The following is a 12,412-nucleotide window of genomic DNA, read 5'->3' as shown; positions in this document are numbered from 1 at the left end:
ACCACAGGCTTAGAAAATACATAGAAAAAAAGAACACAAAGTAATAAATGATATCTTAATTTTAATACAAAGAGTAAGTAACAAAATTATTGAGATCATGTCTTTCTTCCTAATAAGATTGTAGGCGTTCCAATTTGTTAAACTTTTCTGGGTTGCTTAGATTTCTAGTTACATGCATTTTGTACTTGTTAGCTTTTAAGATGACTATTAAGTCAGACCAAAAAAAAAAAAAAAAGAATGCCGCTTCATTTAATTATAGGCATGGCTTCCCCCTAGCCTTCTCTTAGTAAACTATTCAAGTTAAGTCTTGGTGGAACCAGATCTCATCCTGATTATCCCTCAACGATACCTAGTAGGCAAATATAACTTACAGATTGCTGATGCTACTGGACTTTTTTTGCTCAGTCTGAAAGCATTGTGGCTTTACAATACTAGAGAAGACTTCATAATATCTTGATAGGCCCTTTAGTTAGAAGACCTTGGTAAAAACCTTGGTTATTTTTTATTATTGATTAAGCTAGATGTATTAGTTAAATTAACTGATTTTTAAACTATACTTTATCTGGTGAAGCATGTTTTGTGCCTGTTTATTTGCCTTACAAATCTTTCACTGGTGAATATAAGGTTGGGGAAAAGATTAAGTAAAGTGAAAGTCACGGAAAAAAAGTTGACCTTGGTCTAAGCCAATGGGAAAAGAAGGAAGAGACTAACAGGAGCATGTCATAATCTGAGGAAAAGCAAAATGCTAAGGACAGAAAAACAGAGTAAAATAAAAATAATCATTGAAAACAAAGTGGGTATACTAGGGGCTGAGAAGGTGGCTCAGTGGTACAGCCCTTGCCTTGCATGCTCGAGGCCCTGGGTTCGATTCCTCAGCACCACACAAGGAGAAAAAGCTGGAAGTGGTGCTGTGGCTCAAGTGGTAGAGTGCTAGCTTTGAGCTGAAGAGCTGAGAGACAGCACCCAGGCCCAGAGTTCGGGCCCCATGACTGACAAAAAAAAAAAAAAAAAGGGGATATTCTGGGCTGGGGTTAGTGTCCAGTGGCAGAACATTTTCCTAGCATAAGTGATGACCTAGTTTCCATCCCTAGTAGGACACAAACACACACACACCCAAAACACACACACACATGCGCACACAGGTACAGTACATGGAAATTAGGTGTGTACTGAGGACATGAGTTGAACTATTTACAGAAAAAAGGAAACTATTTTCAGAAAAAAGGAAAGAGATATTAGGTAAAGCTCAATGACTGAGTAGAATGAATAAAACAATTTTGGTGAGGTGACAGTGAAGAAAACTGAATGCCAGAAACTATTGCTGATTTGAAGGGCTTTGGGCTTGACATTTCTGTTACATATATTGAGAAATGTGAAGTAAAAATTGAGATGGGGCCTGGGAAGGTGGCTCAGTGGTAGAGTGCTTGCCTTGCATGCATGAGGCCCTGGGTTCATTTCCTCAGCACCACATAAGCAGAAAAAAACTGAAGTGGCACTGTGGCTCAAGTAGTAGAGCGCTAGCCTTGAGCTGAAAAGCTGAGAGACAGCACCCAGGCCCAGAGTTTAGGCCCCACGACTGATTAAAAAAATAAAAATAAATAAAATATTGAGATGAAAGACATGTGCAAAAGTTAAGAAAAACTAAAAAAACCTCATAAAAGGATATTCTAACCATTGTGTGTATTGACTATGCTCATTTTTTATATATACTATGGAAAAACAAGTCGTTTAAATGAGGATGCAGGTGGACCCGTTGCAACAATGAGAAGTACAAGTTGTCATGTGGAAAACGAACTTTACAACTTTGGTGGGGGGGGGGGAGGATTGGGTGGGGGGGCAGGGGGAGGCTGGGAAGGGATGGGAAGGGGAAACAAAGGAGGAGGCTACAATGCTTGATAAGAAATGTACTCATTATCTTGCCCATCTGTGTCCCTGACAAGTACATTGTGGTCATCTGACTGAATTCTGGCCAATGGCATGCAAACAGTTTCTTGAGTTGTGAGAGCAGGTTCTTTATCACGTCTTTAAGAGGGATTGCTTGCCCCTATTCCTCTGTTCTCTTCTTTGGCTGGGAAATGATGGCTTGGATAGTCACTCTGAGTCTAGAGACAGAAGCCACAAGTACAAGATGGCAGCTCTTCCCTTTTATAATGTAATCTGTTTTATTTTCTGGTGGAAAATGAAAGAACATTCTAAATTGTGGTATTTGAGGCACTATTTTGAAGACTGGGAGGTCAGTAATTCTTTCTGTGCTGAAAACTTTACTAGCAGTAAGTAGAACTTACCTGCAGTCACTAAGAAGACAAATTATATGCCTTCCCTTGAAATAGGTCGTGAAAACACAGAAAACTCTAAGTATGAACTGTATCTTATTGCTTTTAGCAGTGTGCTGTAAGGCCCTGATGAAGTCTGGTGAGATTTAATGAGTTAAATGGAGAGATGAAAGAGATATAACTGCTCTGTTCTCAGCAAGTGTCAAGCAATCTAAATTGACTCTGGGATTAGTAACTTGGCTAAGTCACCTGTTATTGTACACAAACTAACAGTAGATAAAGTTGTCACTCAGGATTTTGCTGAAAGGTCTTCCCTTAAGTGTTCTCAACCAGAAATATTAGATAATCCAGTTACAAAGTCAATTTAAGTTTGCTGTTTTCCCAATGAATATGGCTGCTTTTAATTCAAGAGAGAGAATAACACTATCACAGTTATATCCAGATAATCCAATTTGGCTATGGTTTTGACTACAATTGAGCAAATTATATTGCCAAAGAACTTTCAGGCCTAACTGTAAAAAAGGCTTGTGATTGTTTCACCATAGAGCACCTCTTGAAACCCTAACTCTCATTCAGAGGAAAGCTGAGAAGTTTGTGCTATCTTTGACTTAAAATATAGGATTCCATGTCCATTATCACATCTAAAGTAGGAAAGATGTATGTCTTAAAATTTTCTTTTTTTTGCCCATTCTGGGGCATGAACTCAGAGCTTGGGCACTGTCCCTGAGCTTTTGTTCAAGGCGCTACCATTTGAGTGAGCCACAGTGCCACTTCTGGCCTTTTCTGTTTATTGGAGATAATCTCTTCAACTTTCCCCACACAACTGACTTTGAACTTCAGTTCTGAGATCTCAGCCTCCTGACTAGCTAAGATTATAAGGTGAGATCCACAGGTGCTAGGCTTGATATATGTCATTCAACACTATTATAGATGTGCCCCCAGGGAATGGATAAAATAGAACTATGCATGTGTTCCCAAGCAAGGTAATACGTTCATGTTCCTTCAAAACTATATATTGGCATATTTGTGTAATATGTAATCTGAAGAAAGGAAAGGCAGAAAGGCCAAGGTAGCTTACTGTCAGCAGAGGTCAGTCTCATCTCTTCTGATTGTGAAAGAGCACTATTAACTCAGAAGCCCTATAGCTACCTCTGACTTGGAATATCATTTAGAGATCAACATATTTACTCAAGCACAATCCCTTATGTTCTCATCTCATGTTTTCATGTAATTGGTTGAATATTTCCATTGTCTTTTTCTAGCAGTTTTAGTAAAGAGACTCTGGATCATCATGCAGTCAAAATAGTAGTTCTCACACCAGTCCTTCATCAAAGTGCTACACTGTGAACATGTTATAATCCACCCTTCCCCAATTCCATCCGTAGGGGATATTCATGAAACTGGGATATTCATGAAAATTGGGATATTCATGAAACTGAGGAAAGAACTGAGCCTTATGCATTTTCCTATATGCCTTGAAGCATTTCCATATTGTACCAGAGTTAACAAGTCCCTGGTCATTTTGTGGAGTGGGAAGAGGGGAGGAGAGGTCTTGAGTCTTGAACTCTGTGCCTTTGTGGTGTCCCTGAGCTTTTTACTCAAGGGTAGTGCTGTAACATTTGATCAACTGTTCCACTTCTGGCTTTTTGGTGGTTAATTGGAGGCAGGAGTCTTATGGGCCTGAGCTGACTTTGAATCACAATCCTCAGGTCTCAGCCACCTGAGTAGCTAGGATTTACAGGCGTGAGCCCCTGTGCCTGGCTGTCTCCCTTCATGTTATATTTCTCTACCTCTCCTGCATTTCCACTATCGTGCTTTAGGGGATTTATTAAGAAAAATAAGAATTACTTGAACACAAACAAAGTAAATCCTCAGCAGTTAGTCTGATAAATGACATAGCTGCTAAGTAATGGAGCAGGAAGTGTACAAGTATGGATAAACTAAACCAAAGGATCATTCATGTCCCTGGCAGCACAAGATTTCATCCTGCCACTCAGAACAGAGTGCAAGTTTAAATTTATGAACTGTTTATCTGTGGAACTTTCCAAGTAATATTTCTGGAGTTTGATCAAGCATGGGTAAATGAAAGTTGTAAAGGAAAGCTGTGGATAAGGGTAGACTATTGTCTAGTGTTGTAAAAATAGTACAAGCTTCTGGTTTGTCTACATGAATCACACACGGAAATTACTCATCTGTAGCTTCCTTTCTTTTCCAATATAAAAAAAATATGTGAACTGGGGGTGTGGTTCAAGTGGAACTATAACAGCTGAGCAAACAAACCAAGCCAAGATTGAAGCTCTGAGTTCAAACTCTTGATACTGGAAAAAAAAAGTTATAGCCTTTTACTTTCCTTTTGTGCCCAGATGAATGCAGTTTTGCTGGATATATTCAATGCAAGGGGATTCTGATTAAGGGGTATGTATATATTCTCTGTAGTACAAAGTGACAGTTTTCAAAGCCATTGTATCAATTTATACCTGACCAGCAGGGGTGAGATCTTCAACTACACAGTCTTTCCAGGTTAGCCTGATCAATTGGTGCTCAAGTTAAGCCACTTTTTAAAGGCTTACTGACTATTTTATATGATTCTTCATGAGGTTCATTATTATTTTTGTCTTGAGTTGTTTATCCAGGGACATGAGCAGTCTGGAATGAATAATCCTACATTCATGAGGCACATAGACTTTTAAATTCAAACTCAGTTTAGGCTTTAAATGTTCAGTTTTTCCTGTGAATTCAAATTAAGACTCAACTGAAGAGCTTGTATCACTTACTGCTATTGAGTAAAATGCTATTTAGTTAACCCTGTCATCTTCAGGCAGCTAGAAATGTAATCATATACCAAAAAAGTACTATTTTATCAAACAATTACTAGTGTTACAGAGTAACTTCACTCAATGCCCCCCAAACCATTTGATGAAGCAGCTGAGGCACAGAGACACGAAAGCACACTTAATTTGCTCATGTATTCATTCTAAAAATATTTTCTAAACACCTCTCATTGCCACCTTTGGAACTAGAGCTAGAACCTATGAAAGCTAAGTTCTATTTGATTCTTCGTTAGATCCTGTACAATCTAAAGAGGACGCAATTACTACTTTTACCTCAGATCATCCCTGAAAGCCTGTTCTACTTTCAAAGCACAATGTTCTCTGTAGGAGTGAGCTATTTTACTACAAATAATATAAGGCTTTATGTATCTACCTCTATCAATATTGTGGAAGAGTAGTTGTTCTTCCTTCTACCGCCTTTACCCAAGTCCTCATATTATTCCGTAGGCAAAAATCACAACATTGTCAAATTCTAGCCTACATTGTAGAGAAAATACATTTGTCTTTCACATGATCTCATTTGGTCCTTTCCTAACTATAGGAAGCTATGTGTTTTTTTGTTTTTCCAGTCATGGGACCTGAACTCAGGGCCTGAGCACTGTCCCTGTGTTCCTTTTGCACAAGACTAGCACTCTACGACTTGAGCAATAGCACCACTTCTGGCTTTTTCTGCTTATGAGGTGCTGAGGAATCAAACCCAGGGCAATGATGCATGCTAGGCAAGCGTTCTACCACTAAGCCACATTCCAAGCCCAGCAATGTAGTTTTTAAAAAATTCAAAGTACCAGGTGTTGGTAGCTCACACCTACCATCCTAGTTACTCAGGAGGCTGAGATCTAAAGATCAAAGTTCAGAGCCAGCCTGGTCAGAAAGGTCCATGAGACTCTTATCTCCAATTAAATACCCAATAAGGCTGGAGGTAGAGCTGTGGCTCAAGTGCTAACGCTCTAGCTTTGAGTAAAAACAGCTCAGTGACAGTGCCTGAGCCCTAAGTTCAAACCTCAGGACTGGCACACACACAAAAGTTCTATGAATGTGAAAACACAAGCTTTTCTCTGTTTTCCTTTTTCTCCAGTGATATACCCACTCTCCATGTGGGTATGGCCAGTGACTCTGATCATTTGTCTCTCATTGATTTCTGTCTTCATCTTCAGTCCCAGCTACTTCTTATGTTCTATTTGTTTCTGAAAATCTTACAGGGTCTGATTCAGTAGGTCTAAATGGAAAAACTGTGAAAATGTTTGGCCACCAAATCAGTTATAATCCTAAGAAAGTTTAAATTTTAAGAGCTTACATTTAAATAAACCTTTTGATAATAAAAATGGAAGATGAAATCTGTAAGGTGTTGGGCATATAGAAAATTAACTGTTTCTGTACTTAAAAAAATAAGATTGTGAATATAAAACAGATCTAAAATCAAGCATATCCAGCTTTGATTTCAGATAGGTTTTTCCCTCTTCCACCCTAACTCTCAGTAATTCTGGAATTCTTTATTCAATTGTCATGTTTATTAACTAGCTATAGAATAATAAAGCTATGTGGCCAAGAAAACATGTCTTTTAATGCTGCTGCTAGTCTCTAATTGTTGCTATTTTTTCCTTAAATAATATTTTCTTGTCAGTGATCAAGAACAAAGTATCAAGTAAAATGTTATACTTTTCACCAGCACCTGAGAACTCAAGTGTGGAAGCAAAGATCCAACGTGTTTTACATTCATTCTTTACCTTTCTGTTTCATTTGGTCTAATTTTTTATTGGCCTTACACACATGCGCACACACACACACACATTCCACAATCAGAGCAAAGATCAAGTTGTATTTTTTAGGATTTTTATAGCTTTTTAAAAATTTGTAGATTTTTTAAGTAAAACTAGTTGAAGAGAAATGAAACAAAATCTGTGGGTTCCTGTCAAATCAGTTATCCCTAGCATTATTAAAATGCAATGACTGAACTCATCCAGCTTCACTGTATGCCAGGCATTGCTGTGGACACTGTGGACACACAAAAGTGACATTACCGCCGCGTGCCAGTGGCTCATGCTTATAATCCTAGCTACGCAGGAGGCTGAGATCTGAGGATCATGGTTCAAAGCCAGCCCAGTTAGGAAAGTCCATGAGACTCTTATCTCCAATTAACCATCAGGAAACTGGAAGTGGTGCTGTGACTCAAATGGTAGAGCACTTGCTTTGAGTTGAAGAGCTCAGGGACAGTGCCCAGGCCCAGAGTTCAAGCTCTACCACCACCCTCCCTCCCAAAAAAAGTGACATCATCTTCCTTATTGGGACTTCCAGTGGGAAGGAAGAGTTCATAAGGGAATGTATTATACAAGTGTAAATTATGCTAGATAGTGACAAATGCCAGGAAGGGGAAAAAGCAGAGTAAGGAATAGAAACTGATGATGGAGAGAAGTGGGAAAGACAGACACTTTGGCTAATTGTCAGAAACTAAAAGAGTACACTAGAGGGAAAGGGCACAAACTAAAGGGAGGTCAGATGGGAGGGGGGGTGGAACTGAGAAGACATATTTGCCAACACATCCAGTTGGCAGATTCTGTGTGATGGATAAGAACAACTCCTAGGTGATTTCTCTGAGCAAGTGGGTAAATTGGATTGCCAGTCAATGTGATGAGAGCTACTGAATCTGAGCAACAAGTTTGAGGTGCTTCTCTACCATTCAGGTAAGGAAAAAACAAATTGTTTAAGTAGGTATACAGACTGACACATTGCAACAATGATATGTACAAGACGCTATGTTGAAAAATGAACTTTACAATTTAGGTGGGGGTGGGGGTAAGAGTAGGAGGTGGGGGGTGTTGCTGAGGAGGTGGGAGGGAAGGGATGGTAGGGAAAAACAAAGGAGGAGGCAACAATGCTGGATAAGAAATGTACTCATTACCTTGCTCATGTACTGTACCTTGCACAGTATTTTCACAATAAAAAACAATTGAAAAATTTAGAGATGTCTAGAAAACAAGATAAATTTAAGAGAATACAGAGTAATTAAATCCCTGGTATGAGCTTACCAGAGGGGCAAAGTATAGATAAAGACCTGTGGCGTAAGTCTTAGAATACTCCAACATGAAAACTTGTGGCAGAGGACTAAAATTTTCACAATAGAAAATGCAAATTTAAAAAGGTTAGGACAGAACTAGGTTTCTTGAAATAAAATAGAACACAAAACTGAAAAGAAGCTAGACTTGACCATTCTGATGTATAGATTCACTCAAATCCTGTTGGATCCGATGTTCACTTTATCAATCACCCTAGTAAGTGACTAGTTGAAGACTGGGCAGTAAGAATACAGAAAGCGGCCTTGTATGTGGTGTGGTATGATGCTTTCCTATCACTGGGCCTTTTGACAACTGAACCTGGACTCAGATATAAAGAGTCCCATGAAAGCCCTCCTGAAAGAAGGGATAACTTGTCCTATGCCTTGGAACTAAATGGATATAGAACTTAAAATTGCCCATAGAAGTTCACAGAGAGGATCTGTACTTGTGATCCTAGTATCTAGGATCCATTCCAAATGTGTTGCTGAGGAGCAAACCCAAGACCTTGCACATACTTGGCAAGTGTTCTACCACTGAGTTGCAACTGCCATCCTAAATAATTTTGGCCTTGTGCCTCTCTTCTAACATCTTCCTCCTGAAGTTTTATCAAACACTGTGCCCTGGCTTTATGTTATGTTAGACCAAAGTAAATTAACTTCCTGTAGTAGATAAAAGACAAGACTCCGGGGCCACACAGGTGAACAAGTTCCTGCTCCACTGTTTACTAGTTGAGAAATAATCTGAGAGATAAATCAACTAGTTTACATGAGAAGTCATGACAACCAGATATATGTGTAGTGAAAATGGGAGTGGAAGGTATGAAATATACGCTAGAGACTGGTGACTAATCTTAAGTGGGACATAAGAGAAATTTCTAAATCAGTGCAAACTTTCTACTTGAGTCTGGTAAGTACATTTCCATAAACAGGGACTAAAAGGAAAGAGGAAGGGCATTTGAGCAAGGATAATGAAATAATGCAATGGATTGAACGTTACAAAGTTCCTATGTTGAAATCTGAATTCCCTACGAGGAGGTGGAGCTTTGAGGGGGTGATTAGTCATGGGGGTAGAGGCCTCATGAATGAGATTAGTGCTTTTATGAATAAAAGAAGCCCTAGAGAGACCTTTCCCTCCTTCCACCATGTCAAGACATAGCAAATAAATGCTGTCTATGAGGAAACATGTCCTCATGAGACACTGAATCTGTGTGTGCTTCATCTGGGGCTTCTCAGGCTTCCATCTATGACAAATAAGTATCTGTGGTTTCCCATTTTATCATATTTTATTATAGTAATTGAATAGACTAGTACAGATGATCGCTAAGTTCCAAACATTGTAGGTATTTGGCAGAAGGGTTCAAGAGGCAGTTGGAAAATCTTCTGAAAGAGACATATCTTTCTGAAAAATATTGATACACTTCCTCCAAAAGTGTGTATCTTTCTGAAAAATATTGATACACTTCCTCCAAAAATGCGTCCTCTAATTTTCTCCTCTAATTTGAGACTCAAAGAAATACTACTTTTGGGCATATCTTTTTCCCCCTATGGTAAATGAGCATCATATCTTTTGGACGTGCTTGAACATTTTATACCTCTGTGGTATAACTTAGCGTTGCTATCTCTTGCAATTTTGACTCCCCACCTCTTGTTTGGTGATGAAGTCTCTTAGTATTCAGCTTAACAATGCTATTTCTCTGTTGATCTACCCTAACTCTGTTAGGTAACATTCTTACAAGCATATGACTTGATTATAACAATTTTACAACTCAGAAGTCCTATTGAATATCACAATAATCATGCACTTGTAAGTCTGTGTCTAATAGATCCATTAGATTAGTTCCATGTCATCTATTTACCCAGAATTTCCACATCAGAAAATTCAATATACACTGAAACAAGTGAAAAAGGAATAGAAATTCATTGTGGTGTTACAAAACTTAGGAAGGATAGCAGTTTTAGTATGTTAGTTTCTTTACTTTTATGGCATAGAAAATTAGAATATAGAAGAGTTCCACAATCACTAGCTTTGATTTGTGTTCTGTCATTTAACTAAAAAACTTTAAAACAAGGTGGAATTCCTCAGTTGAGTTATTTTAAAGGAGTAAAACCACTCATTTGTTCCAAATGTCTGGTAAGGGCTGGAACATGTCTAATGAGCATGTTTAAACTTAACAGGTTGTTCCAGGTGCTAGTGGCTGGTGCCTGTAACCCTAGCTACTCAGGAGTCTGAGATCTAAAGATTGAAGTTCAAAGTCAGCTGGGGAAGGAAAGTCTGTGACACTCATCTCCAATTAACTACCAGAAAATTGGAAGTGGCTCAAAATGGAAAAGCACCAGCCTAGAGCAAAAGAGCTCAGGGACAGCACCCAGGACCTGAGTTCAAGCCCCATGACTGACAAAGTAAAAACAAAACAAAACAAGCCTATAAATAAATATAAATCTGGGGTTCAGTGCTGTAAAAAAAAGTCTATAATCGTTCATTACCTGAAATACTTATTTGAAAGTTAAAACAAGTGTTCTGATTATTTTGATTGGGGAGGGTTTTGAAATGGAGTGCAGGAACTACATTATTTACAAGTATTATCAGGTGATTCTCACTATTTGCCAAGTTTGAAAAGTCATAAAGGCAGAGTTTTACAAAGACCCTAGTGTCTGCATTTTTTTAAAATGCTGTTTGAGGCTAAATGTCCAAGCATCCCATTTATTTTATTAAGTAAACGCATAAGTTGTAGTTGTCATTATAATCCAACAGATGTCGCTGTGTTTCCCTCAAAAAATCACACACACACACACACACACACACACACACACACACACACACACACACACACACACACACACACACACACACACACACACACCTCCATCTCCTAGAAATTCCCTGTGATACATCAGGGCAAAGAAGCACAGTGTAGCATCTGAGTATCTAAATGAGCCTTCTATGGGAAGATTGTGCAGCACAGTGGAGAGTATGTTCCAATAATTTCATCACTGTATATCATTTCTTGCTATTTTATATGGCTAATATTGCTTATAGAACAAGCACACTATTTATTTATACAGGCAGAGACCAGTTTGGTATTTTTTTTTCCTTCTCCTCTAGTCCTTTAAGCCTTTAAAAACCACACTTACCTTGAATTTGACCCACAAGCTCTAAATATCTGCCAGCCACATTTGTAGTGCACATTGTAGTGCACTCAATGAGGGCGGATTGCAAGGTTGGGAGCTCCTAGTGTTTTCATTTCCCAACCATTTTACTTCAGGAAAGACTGCAGATATACATCTTAGCAAGAACTACTGGAACGGCCCACTTGATTTCAAAGCTTTTGTAAACAAAGGTTCATTCTGGAATGTTCCTTGCTCAAATTCTTGATCTAAGGAGAAATTTCGAGTAAAGAAAAAGTTCTGTTAAATTCCCAAGGGACTAGAAGTTACACTAATGGCTGTATCACCTTTTTGCTAATTACTGTAAATGGCTATTAAGATCCATGTTGTACAGCAATCCTTAGTGTATACTAAATTCAATACATGACAATGTTCCATTTGAGATTTCTAGCTCTTTTGTTCACAAACAGCTATCTTGAAACTATGCATTGTTTTGCTCTGAACGCTTTTATGGCAGGTATTAACCAAAAGAATGATAGAAAAGAAAGAAGGAAGAAGCAGTATAGTATAAGTTTGAATCTAGACTACTCAGAAAATAGTACCACTGGAATTAATGGTCTGGATAAAACCCAGGAAATTTCTCGGAGAAATTGCAATGTGCCCATTTTCAATGCATATGTAAAGTCTCCTGTTAGAGACTGAAATTTGGAAAGATCTGTATGTTTTTTTTAAACATATGCATTGCAATTTCCCCAAGAAATGTCCTGGGTTTCATTTTATTTTTGCCATGTTCACCCCTGGCCTCTTCCTCCAAACTTTGCAATCCCCTCTCTCCAACTCGATTCTGAGCGCCCCGGCATTATACTCGGTCATGTGATTTTTGTACTGAAATCTCTTTTTTTTTCAATCTCCCATCAAGACTCATTGCACGGGAGCAGAGACAGGCGTGCGTTCCGACAGCCATTGCATCCACCCATCCACCGCACACGGAACGCCGCCGTCCTGCCTCGCGGGAGAAACGCCGGTGAACCGGTGGGTCGGCCCGGGTCCCCGGCAAAGGGCCGGATCGCAGGCACGATCGCCTTTCCTCGGGGTCACCATCCAGTCCAAGTGAGGACGCACGCGGTGACAGGGCCCGTCAGGCCCGTGTCGCG

The sequence above is a fragment of the Dipodomys ordii genome, unplaced genomic scaffold (genome assembly GCF_000151885.1).
Source record: "Dipodomys ordii isolate 6190 unplaced genomic scaffold, Dord_2.0 Scaffold72, whole genome shotgun sequence".
NCBI lineage: Eukaryota > Metazoa > Chordata > Mammalia > Rodentia > Heteromyidae > Dipodomys > Dipodomys ordii.
This window is presented reverse-complemented; position numbering follows the sequence as displayed.